The following is an 11,337-nucleotide window of genomic DNA, read 5'->3' as shown; positions in this document are numbered from 1 at the left end:
GCGTGTGTGTGTGTGTGTGTGTGTGTGTGTGTGTGTACCTTCTTGCCGGGGCATGTCTGAATTTGGATGGGTCTCTATCTAGAGATGGGAACGTAGGGATTCAGGGGGCGAGTGTGTGTGTGTGTGTGTGTGTGTGTGTGTGTTTAGGTGAGTGTGCATGTGAGTCAGTGTATTTTCGTGTATGTGTTTGCGTGGCTACTATGGGGTTATTCTGGGGCTGTGTATATATGGATGTTCCGGAGTTTGTAATACCGGTGTGTGTGTGTGTGTGTGTGTGTGTGTGTGTATGTGTGTGTTTATCAGTATGATTGGGGTTCTGTATGAATATCAGTGTAGATTGTTGGACTATTGGGGGGGGTGCGTTGGAGGGGTGAGAATGTCTGAATCTTGACTTCGGGATTATCTCGTGTGTGTGTGTGTGTGTGTGTGTGTGTGTGTGTGTGTTGTGTGTATGTGTTTGTGTCTCGGGGGACTGCCAATGTATATTCAGAAGAATGAAGGATGGGTGAATCTGGGCGTGCAGGAGTGTGTGCGTTTGGAAGGGGGTGTGTGAGGGTGTGCTCTGTTGTGCCGTGTTGTGTTGTGGCAGAGTGTGTATGCATAAAGCATTATGTGCCGGTGTCCCCTCTGGGAGGACTTGTTGGGGCTCCTGGCTGAGCCGGCAGATTCGACTGGGGCTCGTCCTCTCTCCTCAGCTCGATCCTGGCTCTGACTAGGTCCCGGCGTGGCTGCTGGCTTCGTAGAGTCCAGGGCTCTCTCCTGCTTGCCTGCCTGGCTGCCGCGGATCGTGGGCACTGGCAGTGCAGCTGCCCGGGTAGCCTCAAAGGTTTCTGAGCTCGTTCGGATCTTCTCTCGTCCTGGCTCTATCCCTAAACCGTCGAGGGTCCTGAAAGGGCCTCTGGGCAGGATAGGGAAACTCGAAGCGGGAAGAGTGGATGGAGGGGTCTGTCTGGGGATGGAGGTAGGGGCATGAAATGGTCGTTCCGGAGCTCCCTGGGCAGCCGCCGCTGCTGCCGCCACGGCTGCCAACTTTCAGTGCCCAGAGGCCAGCTGCGGCTGGAGCAGAGATTGGGCGGGGGCTAGGGGGGAGGGAAGACGAAAGGCTTACACTGGAAAGTAGCTGTAGAAAGCAGGGTGTTACCCCCACTCCTATCTTTGGGGGGGGAGTGCAGTTGCACAACAGTAGCAGGCTAGCCTCTGAGGATTGCCAGATACGAAGGGAAGGGTGTTCGAATGCTCCCCTTCTCCCGCCTCTCCCATGCAGCCTTCTCGGAAGGGGCAGGGACCTTAAAACCTCAACACTTTACCTTCCCACTAAGTCAAAGAGGGGGAGATTTTTCAAAGTGGCTTAAAAGTCCGCCCCCACCCTATTATTTACTAAGGTGGAGAAGGCCCTTCCCATTTTGTCAGACTGTCTGTGAGGGGGGAGGGGGTAAACGGTGGTGGAGAACAGTCTTTGGGAGCACACTGGGAGAACCTAAGAACTAAGCCTGTAGGCAACTACTCAAAACATCGAGCTTTCAACTGCGATAGGGGATTTGGGGGAAACGAGGGGAGATGGTGCCACCTTGCCCCCATGGCAGGAGTGAATCTGAAAGGGTTGATTTGGGACGGAGGGAGAGCTAGCTCTTGGTAACAGAGTGAAGCTCGAAAAGGAATTTGGTAGGAAAAATGTTAATCCATCAGGAATCACCGTCCTCACCACCACCCCAACCCCTTATCTATGGGGACTGCTTCGGTTCACTGACGATGTGGGCTAGGCTGCACTCCCATTCACAGTCCCTAGCTCCTCCCCCCTTTCCCTTTCCCTCTCTCGAGTGGGCTGCTGTGCTTTGGGAAGGGGCGGGGATGGAGAGGCTTGGGCTGGGGGAAGAGCCAAGCTTCTGCTGGGATCGCACCCTCCTAATCCCCACTGGGTGAGGGCTGGGAGCTGGGAGAGGCAGGATTGGAAACAGGAAACTTTGAGCTATCTCGTTTGCTCCCTTACTCATTCCTTTGAATAAGTCGGGAGCCCAGCAGGAATCACAAATCGTTCTTACCTACTCTTCCATTAGAGCCTGAGATAATGTGGCTGGCAGGTTTTTATTTGTTTGTTTGGGGGTGGGGGAGAGTTCCCTTCTTCCTGCAGTCCAGGTTTTTGGAGTAGGACGGGAGAGATGACCAGTTGTGGCTGACTGGGTTTCCTAACCTTCCAGATGTGAGGTACCTTCTGTACCAGAGGAGGGCACTCTTTCTAGATATAACTGGATTCTGAAGAACTTGTTTGGGTTGGCAGTCTGGGGAGGCATCTATTCATTGAGAGGGGGTGGCCCCTAGGTGCTGATCCTTGCCTAACCCAGACCTGGATGATGCCTGTGTTGTGCATTACAGCTGATTCCTGTTTCCTCTGATGTAGGATGAGGAGTGAATCTGACTTGAATGAACATAAATGGGGAACAGGGGGTTAGTGCCCTAGATGTTGCAATCGACATGTTCACTTCAGTTTGACTCCGGAAGAGACAAAGATCCTTGCAGTGGTATGCCTGCTGGGGTTTGCCTGGGAAGAAGCCCAGTTCCCCTGGTGCCTGCTTGGCCTTTGTCTCGGCGAAATCCTTCTCCCTGTCTTCCTTCACCAGCTCCGGGAGCCCACAGACAGGTGTGGATCTTAGTTGGATTGTGACTGAACAGACTCATTCCTAAAAGGGATCCCAGACTCCCTTTCAGCTTTGTCAAATATAAAAATAGAGCAGGGCATCTCTGAGTAGCCCACATATGCCCCTGTGGATGGGGGTGGATGTGGTAGCTGGTACCTGCCCTCGGGGCAGGGTTGTTGGGCACATCCCACCAGAGGGCAACTAAAAGGTGAGAATAAAAGACATTGTCTCCTGATTTGGGGGTGTCGTGGGAGGGTGAGATAGTAACTGAGGCTATATGTGGGGGAACAGTCCTACCAAACTTTCCTCCATCAGGGTGGCAGTGGGTCCCTAGGGGGAGGCAAGGGGGAGTTGGTTTCTCTCTTGAACATCCTCTTCTTTCTGCTTGGCTTAGTTGGGGTTGAGTCAGTTGCAATGCTGAGACTTCGGGCGGGTCTCGTGTGTGTATGCTGTGAGCTTCATTTATTTATTTATTCCTCCAAGCTGATGGCTTCTGGGAGAAAGGGAATGGAAACTGTGCAGAGGGCAGGGACTGGAGTGTACCCCAGGGGCCACCTCTCTTTAGTTTGAGATACAAAGAGCTACCACCTGCTATCCTCCATTCCCCTCTCCCCCATCACATGGATCTCTACAACCTTCCCTTTCATCATGAGGATTCTACCTACTCTCACAATCATAAACTTTTACTCTTACAATCCCCACCATCACCAAAGCATCAGAATGAGTTTTCCTATGAAATTCTCCCCTTCTCATATTTCAAAAGATTATACAACTGGAAAGAGACCATTATCCAGTCCCACCCCAACTCCATTTTAGATATGGGCAAAGTGAGGCTGGGAAATAACTAATGGTCACAAAAAGCCCAATGGCATAGTTACAGAACCAGAACTAGAACCCAGATGCTGGTCTTTTCTGCATTACAAAAGATCTAGATTTTAATGTTCTCTGAGGTTTTGTAATGACAAAGGCTCATACTTCTTTGTCTCCAACAAACCCCAACTGCTAAGTGATCATCCAGTAAGGGTCCTTACCTGAGTCTAAACAACCTGCCCTTTCTTTAACTGCCCATCCCTACACCCACACACCCCCACACACAAACACATACACACAGACACAGACAGAGAGAGAGAGACAGAGACAGAGAAACAGAGAGGAATCCCCATTTGTAGGATTTGACTCCATTGTTGGGTACAGATGATAAGCCTGGCAAACAATGGTAGTTATAATCTCTCATTGAGAACGGACTTAGCTGCTTTCCAAAACTCTTTCCACATCTGATCTCATTTGATCCACAAAAGGCCCCCTTTGAGATAGATTGGGCCAGGTATTGATGTTTCTGTCATATCTATATAGAAGCAGGTCCAAAGACAAGACTATGATGCAATGACAGTCACATAACTAATCTGATGAAGCTAAGATTAGGAGGATCTCAGGTCTTGACTTCTAGGCCTAGGTGTTTTCCATCATGTCAAAGGGCATGTCTTCACAATCCAAAATAAAATGGAGACTTGTTCATTCTCTGATCACAAGAATTAGAGCTAAAATACACTAAGAGTCTAACTCCTTTTTTGAGATGAAGAAACTTAAAGTTCAAGGCTAAGTAACTTGTTCAAGGTCACACTGATAGTTAGTGGTACATCTGGGATTCCAGGTCCCTGACTCCAATCCAACCCTGTCTCCCTGCAGTTAGCAAGCCCAGGTAATTTTCCACATCTCCACCCAATCTCCCCCAACACACACCCCACTTCACTTTAAGTATTTCAATTACAGCACTTAAGTGAGGAAGAAAATGATAATGGGAGTTGATTTCATTCACATCCCTAGCCCTTGGTGATAGAGATTTGGCAATTAGCCAGTTCTACCACAAATCCTTTTTGGAAGCAGGCAGGTCATAAATAGATAAATAAAGGATTTGGATTGGCTCCACATATTGAATGTAATTCAACAAATATTTATTAAATGCCTACTATGTGCTAGACAGTGGAAATAAAAAAAAAACAAAAATGAAACAATCCTTGCCCTCAAGAAGCTTACATGGTAATGGAGACATACAACATGCAGGATGTCCGTAAGTTACAGATTTAAAGTTGGAAGATATCTTAGAAATCTGGGGATTCTTACTTTGTGGCCCAGGGACCCTGATTTTAGAGGTTCTTATAATTTTTTCTCAATTTATTTACTTTTAGCTTGCAACATTCAGTTCTACAAGCTTTTGAGTTCCAAATTTTCTCCCCCTCCCTCTCCTCCCTCCTCCCCCTCTATGGCGGCATGCAATCCAATATAGGTTCTACAGATACCTTCATATTAAACATTAGTCAGGTTGTAAAGAAGGATTATAACCAATGGAGTGAAAAATGAGAAAGAAGGAACAAAATGAAACAAAAAAAGAGAGAGAGAGCAAGTAGTTTGCTTTGATCTGCATTCAGACTCTGAAATTCTTTCTCTGGAAGTGGATAGCCCTTTCCATCATGAGGCTTTTGGAGCTGTGTTATAGCCTTGCATTGCTGAGAAGAGCCCAGTCTATCAAAGTCAGTTGTCACAGATACAATGTATCTGTAATTGTGTACAATGTTCTCCTGGTTCTGCTCCCTCACTCTGCATCAGTTAATATTAAGTCTCTCCAGGTTATTATGAAGTTCGTCTGCTCCTCATTTCTTACAGCACAATAGGTAGGTTCTTTCAGTTTGGCTGGGGAAAAAGATTACATTTTAATTTTCACCAAACTCTAACCAAAACTTAGCATTTGCTTCCATTATGAATGTAGGCAATAGATCATTTATTTTTCTGAGAACCCATATTCTTCACTAGATTGCCAACGAGGTGATGGAAAAAGGGTTAAGGAACCCTGACCTGGTCTCATCCTTTCATTTTATAGATGAGGAAATTGTGGTTCAGAGAAATTACATGACTTGAAATTGAGTTGGTATTTAAATCCACGTCCTCTGATTCCAGACAAACTCTTTTCCCCACCTACTGTACCATGCTGCTTTTGTGAGTGTAATAAGAGGGAGGGAATAAAAGTCAGAAAGGGAAGTTTAGACAAAATTCTTTAGCAATATATGAGGTGGGAGAGCACACTAATCTTTTCAGATATCCCAGAAGGCTTTATGGAAGAAGACCACATGCTTGTGGTCTTCAAGCAGAGGCTTGTTGGCCAACTTGGCATTGGGATTCTTTTTTTTGGGTCTGGGTCGGAATAGTCAGCCTCCTCAGTCTCTTCCAATTCTGAAATTTCCTTATTCGGCGATTCTGGATAATTCAGTTCCCTGAACTTGCCTTGGTATTTAAGTATTCCAATTTGGCCATCTATAGAAATTCATTTAGTTGGATAATTATCAAATCTGCATGGCCCTTGGTGGCCTGTGTGAATAGCCAGTTTTCCACATTTCTACTCTCTTGATAATGAAAATGTAAAGATAAGAGGTATATGTGTGTGTGTGTGTGTGTGTGTGTGTGTGTGTGTGTAGGAGAAAGGGATAAGAGAGTGCGACAAAGAGTGAAGAAGGGTGGGATGAAAAAGGATGGTATAGTGGGGTAAGGTTTGACTTCTAAAGAAGGGTACAAAATAGAGATATTGCTGATCTTTCTACCTGGAGACCTTCCCAGGTGGAGCTGAGATCATCACTGGATTTTGTCCCATACGAAGATGGATAAAACACAATCTTGCCCTCAAGCCAGGCATTTAGTAAATACCTACTATGTGCCAAGCATATGGAATGTTGAAGAGGTTGGTTGATAGGAGGTGCTATGTAGGCCAGTGGCAAGAGGTTTCTTGAATATGTATAAGAAACATGGTCCAGGTCATCCATCCAATGAGGGCAGTGAACCAGATGACCTAAGGCCCTCCCAGCTCTAAATCTGATCTTATGACAGTCATTATTGAGGGCTTTCTTCCCAGCAGCCCTCTGATAGGCAATACAGGCATCCAGTCCAATTCAGCTAGCATTTATTAAGCACCTACTGTGAGCCAGGCACTGAATTAGGCACTGGGGATACAAAAACAAAATGGTCCCTACCCTCAAGGAACTTACATTCTACTCTGTTACAGTTATCATTGTGGGAGCTGAGAATTTAAGAAATTAAGCAGTTTGTCGAAGTTAACAGGTATTGTAAATGGCAGGGCCAGAGCTTGAACACAGGTCACTAGAGAACAGTGCAAGCCTAGCACTTGCTCTCACCCACAGCCCTGAAGGCCTGACCTTCTACATGTCATCATGGAGATGAAGCTCATCTGGTCATGGAGACAAAGCAAAAATTGACAAGGAAGAAACCTGGACCTGTAGGATTCTGGGCCTAGAGCTAGGAGAGGGACCTTCATTTCACAGCTGAGAAAATGGAAGCCCAGGGAGGTTCAGTCTTGTTTCAGGTCAATTCAAGCCACGCATTTAGGGACCTGACTCTTCTTTCCCTCTTTGGGTCTGGGACTTTCTTTCTTGATCTTTTACCATATTAGTTCCTGTGTCTGTCTCCTTTGGGTCCCTCCATCCCTTTTGGGCTCCCTATTTCTCATGCCATCTCTCTTGGCTAATTCCTCTCTCTATCTCTGACTCAACCTCTGTGTGTACATAACCACTAGAAGAGCTGAAAAGGTACTTAAAGCCCATCTACTCCTAATCTCTCATTTTACAGAAGAGGAAACTGAGGCCCTGAGAAGGAAAGTGAATTCAGTGTCAGAACTCAGACTCAAACCAATGTCTTCGGACTCTCTAGTTAAGGGCTCTTTCCACTACAATGTAATTTGTGCTTACTCGTTTCATCCAGTGAGCTAAAAATGGACAATATGTTTGGAAATTGTCCAAGCATTGGCTGATGGTGACTGCCTTCAGCCTCTAGGTCCTGATGGAAAGCCTTGAGGTGTGAATGTTGATTTTGAGAACACTTCACCCTGTTTTTTTTATCTTTTTCTCTTTTTCCAAGGGAACTCCATCTTAAAGACAAATGCCCCTTTAGGAAGTGATGTCATGTGTTCCCACGATGCTGACATTTATAGTTATAGACACAAAGTCCCTACTGAAGCAGTGATGTGTGGGCTGCTGGTTTCCTCCTCCGTTGCCTTTTTTTAAAAATGGCTTTTTCCCCTCCCTTAGAATGACAACCATCTCCCCATGGGTTCCTCCCACTCTTTCCTACAAGAATTCTCTACTCCAGACAAGAGAGTCTGCTCATCCTCCTGGGATGAAGAGCCTGGAGGCAATCAATCAATCAATCAGTCAATGAAGGAACACTTAAGGAGTAAAGTCTAATGGAAAAGTCCCAGACTAGGTAGGAGGGCTCTATTCTCTGTTCTGCCACTAACTAGCTGTGTGACCTTAGGCAAGTCATTTCCTCTCTTTGGGTTTCAAAATCTTCATTAATAAAATTAGAGAATTAGATAGTAGATAATATCTAAGATACCACCCAGCAATATAGACTATGTTCTAAGACCTCTCACAGCTCTGATATTCTATGTTCCAAGGTTTTTTTCCCCCATCTCTGACATTGTGTTCTAAGGACTTTTCCAGCTACAAAAATTAAAATCATCCCATACAGTTTAAAACACTGTATGAGTTGTAAGAAGAATGCAAAGTTTAAACAAGACTATAGGTCTTGCTCTCAAGGACCATGAAGTCCAGAATGGGGAGATAGGACATAGTATACAATGTCTTATATCTTATGTTTTCTTTTTATATCTAAGTAGTAACAGCTTTCACATTTAGGGGAAGGAGAAGTGGTCAGGGTCAGAGAGGTTGGAAAACCAGGGGGATAACAGAGAGCAGAATTCACAAAGACATTGTCTGTATCCATTGGAGTTTGGCCTTTGCAGTGGTGCCTAGACTTACCCGCTGCTTCCACCCACTTGCTCTCCCTTCCTTGGCTCATAGAACTGAGACATCTGGCTGCAGATAACACTCTCTGTGTTCTTCTCCCCCAACAGTTTTCCAACCCACCCCTTTTTGGCAGCTCTGAGGAAAAAGGGAGACATGAAGGGTGTGAATGAAGTTCCTCACAAGCCCGTGGTCTTATTCTCCTTCAACGCTCCCTGGCTTTGTCTAAGCTTAGAACTGGGAGGCTAGGGCCAGGCCTGGTTTTTTTGGCCCTGATCAATGACCTCTGGAAGCCCTCTCTAAGCTGGAGGATTTGCCTTCCATACAGCTCTCCATGCTGGTGCTCTTGCTAACTCAACCTCCAGCCTTCTAACAGACCAGCCTGTTGGTTGGCATCCCAGTTAGTATCTTGGCAGTGAAACCCATGGTGGGATATGCCAGGATGGTGGATCTGTCTCTCAATTTCTTCTGGGTGAAGGATGTGACTGACCCTTGAGGTGTCTGGGCCTGCTAGAAAACTAGGGAACAATGTCTAGGGGCTATAGTGCTTGTGCTCTGTCTCCTCCTAGGAATCAATCAATAAATAAACATTTATTAAACACTTACTATGGGCCAGAAACTGTGCTAAACACTGGGGATATGAAAAGACACAAAATACTGCCTTTAAGGAATTAGCAATCTAATGGAAAGAACAAAACACAGATTCAGCCACCACCATACCACTTCACACCCCGCCCCCTCCAGGATAGGCTCTACTTCCCTATGGGAGCATGTTAACCAGGTAGACACAGACCACCCAATTCTAGTGCACACTGTTGCTGTTGATGATGTACATGTTTGTTTTCAAAATTTGGTGGTAATGTGATCATATTTATATGTGTAAGCTAGGAATAATACATGGTCCCCAAAAGGACTTAGAAATATATGTGCATACATACATACAAATATACATACACACAAATATACATATGTATGTGCATGTGTGTATATATATGTGCATGTGTCTATATAGATATAGGTAGATATCTGTATAGATACGTGTATCTCTGCATACATGTGTCTATATATGTATACATGTATTGTGTATGTACACACACATACACGCGCCCATTTCTAGCTTCCTGCTTGGTGAGGGGGACCTGATAGTTTGGGTACTTATAAGGAGGTGACTCCACACACCCCAAAGGCCACCCCTTGGGTCGGAAAGAAAAGCCCTATTATACCTGAGTCATTTCTTCTTCCTTCTCAGCTCTGGCCTCAGTGCTCTGTCTGCTGACTGGCCAAGTCACCTTCCTTGGTTCACCCCACAGGGAGTTGGACTTAACTTGGAAGCCGTGATTATGGTCCTAGGCCCTTATTAGGATCAGTTCCCAGCCTAAAATTTACCATGCTATCCCAAGCGAAAGCTACCTGGGAAATGCTGAAGGTGTTGGCAGAGTGTGTTGGGCTAACTGTAGCATTGGAACCTGAACCCTGGATAACCCAAAGCAGTGGTTAATCCAAAAGTCATTTCTGTTAGGCTTAGGAATCCATCAGACAGTATTCAACCCTTGTATGCCTGAGAAAGTGACTACATGAATAGAATCTAATTTGTTTGTTCTATCATTCTTTCTTTTTTTAATTCAAAATTTACTCACTGTTCCTAGAGTCATTAAAGATCTGAATTCGAATCCCACCTTTGCTACTTTCTAGCTGTGTGACCTTGGGCAAGTCACTCAATGACAGCCTCAATTTCCTCATCTGTCAAATGGGGATAATAATAATACCTATCTAATAATAAGATGGTTAGAAGGGTTAGAAACCCTTCTAATAATAGGGTTATTTATGAGGATAAAATAAGATACCATATGTACAGTGCTTTGTAAACCTTAATGAGAATGATTATTATTAAGACACTTTAAAAATCTTAAAGCACCATATAATTGTTAGCTATTATGATTCCCATGCAATATCATATAATTTTACTCTGTCTATGCTTGAGACCAGTACTCCACTTTAATCTGCTGGAGGAAAGTATTTCCTTTATCCCAACTTTGCAAAGTCCTGCACTTAAATTACCTCATCTGATCCTCAGCAGCCCAGGGAAGTAGGCGCTATTAGTATTCCCATTTCACAGATGAGCAAAGATTACACATCTACAGAGCAGGATCTGAATTCCATCCTTCCTGCCTTTAAGTTGAACATTCTATCCACTGGGTCACCTACTCCCTAGCCTTCTCTGTGCTATCTCATTGATTATGAGCGAATGGGCATTTTTTATGTGCCAGAACGGGGCTAAATTTAGGGAATGCAAATAAAAAAGTGGAGCTGGTCCCTGGTCTCAAGAAGCTTACATTCTAATAGTGACACAGCACAAGAGGAGATGGATATTTGGGGTTGGTCTAATCACTTGACATCTCAGGGCTCCAGACAACTCTACAAGATTCTAAGGCACCTAGCCTCACCTTCCTTGTCCTGATTCTTTCCTTAATCAGGATAATTCAAGTTAATTTAGTCAACAATTCTTTTCTGACCATCTACTAGGATCCTGTGCTAAGTGCTCCCAGCCCTGACATTCTGTGTTCTAAGGGCCCTCCCAGCTCTGACATTCTGTGTCCTAAGGGCTCTTCCAGCTCTGACATCCTGTGTTCTAAGGGCCCTCCCAGCTCTGACATCCTGTGTTCTAAGGGCTGTCCCAACTCTGACATCCTGTGTTCTAAGGGCCTTCCCACCTCTGACAGTCTATGTTCTAAGGGCCTTCATAGCTCTGACATTCTATGTCATGTCCACCAGTAGGTCTTTTAAAAATGACTAGGAGAATTTCTTCTGTGCCTCAACTTCTGGAATGGGTGCTAAGCCCCAAGGGATGGATGAGGAAATGCCTTTTTACTATTCATAAGCAGTGTTGTGCCCTTTCAACA

General features: G+C 45.1%; 1 protein-coding gene across 1 annotated transcript in view; it reads left to right on the top strand.

Moving 5' to 3' along the window:
* The window catches only part of IGSF21 (immunoglobin superfamily member 21), a 400,074-nt gene that overhangs the window by 819 nt on the left and 387,918 nt on the right, over positions 1-11,337 (top strand). The gene's annotated exons all lie outside the window — the stretch shown is intronic.

This window comes from Petaurus breviceps, unplaced genomic scaffold, assembly GCF_028583685.1.
Source record: "Petaurus breviceps papuanus isolate PSGF00001 unplaced genomic scaffold, PetGlider_PUasm1.0 91041, whole genome shotgun sequence".
Classification (NCBI taxonomy): domain Eukaryota; kingdom Metazoa; phylum Chordata; class Mammalia; order Diprotodontia; family Petauridae; genus Petaurus; species Petaurus breviceps.
The sequence above is the reverse complement of the archived record's forward strand: the minus strand, read 5'-3'. Positions and strand labels throughout refer to the sequence as shown.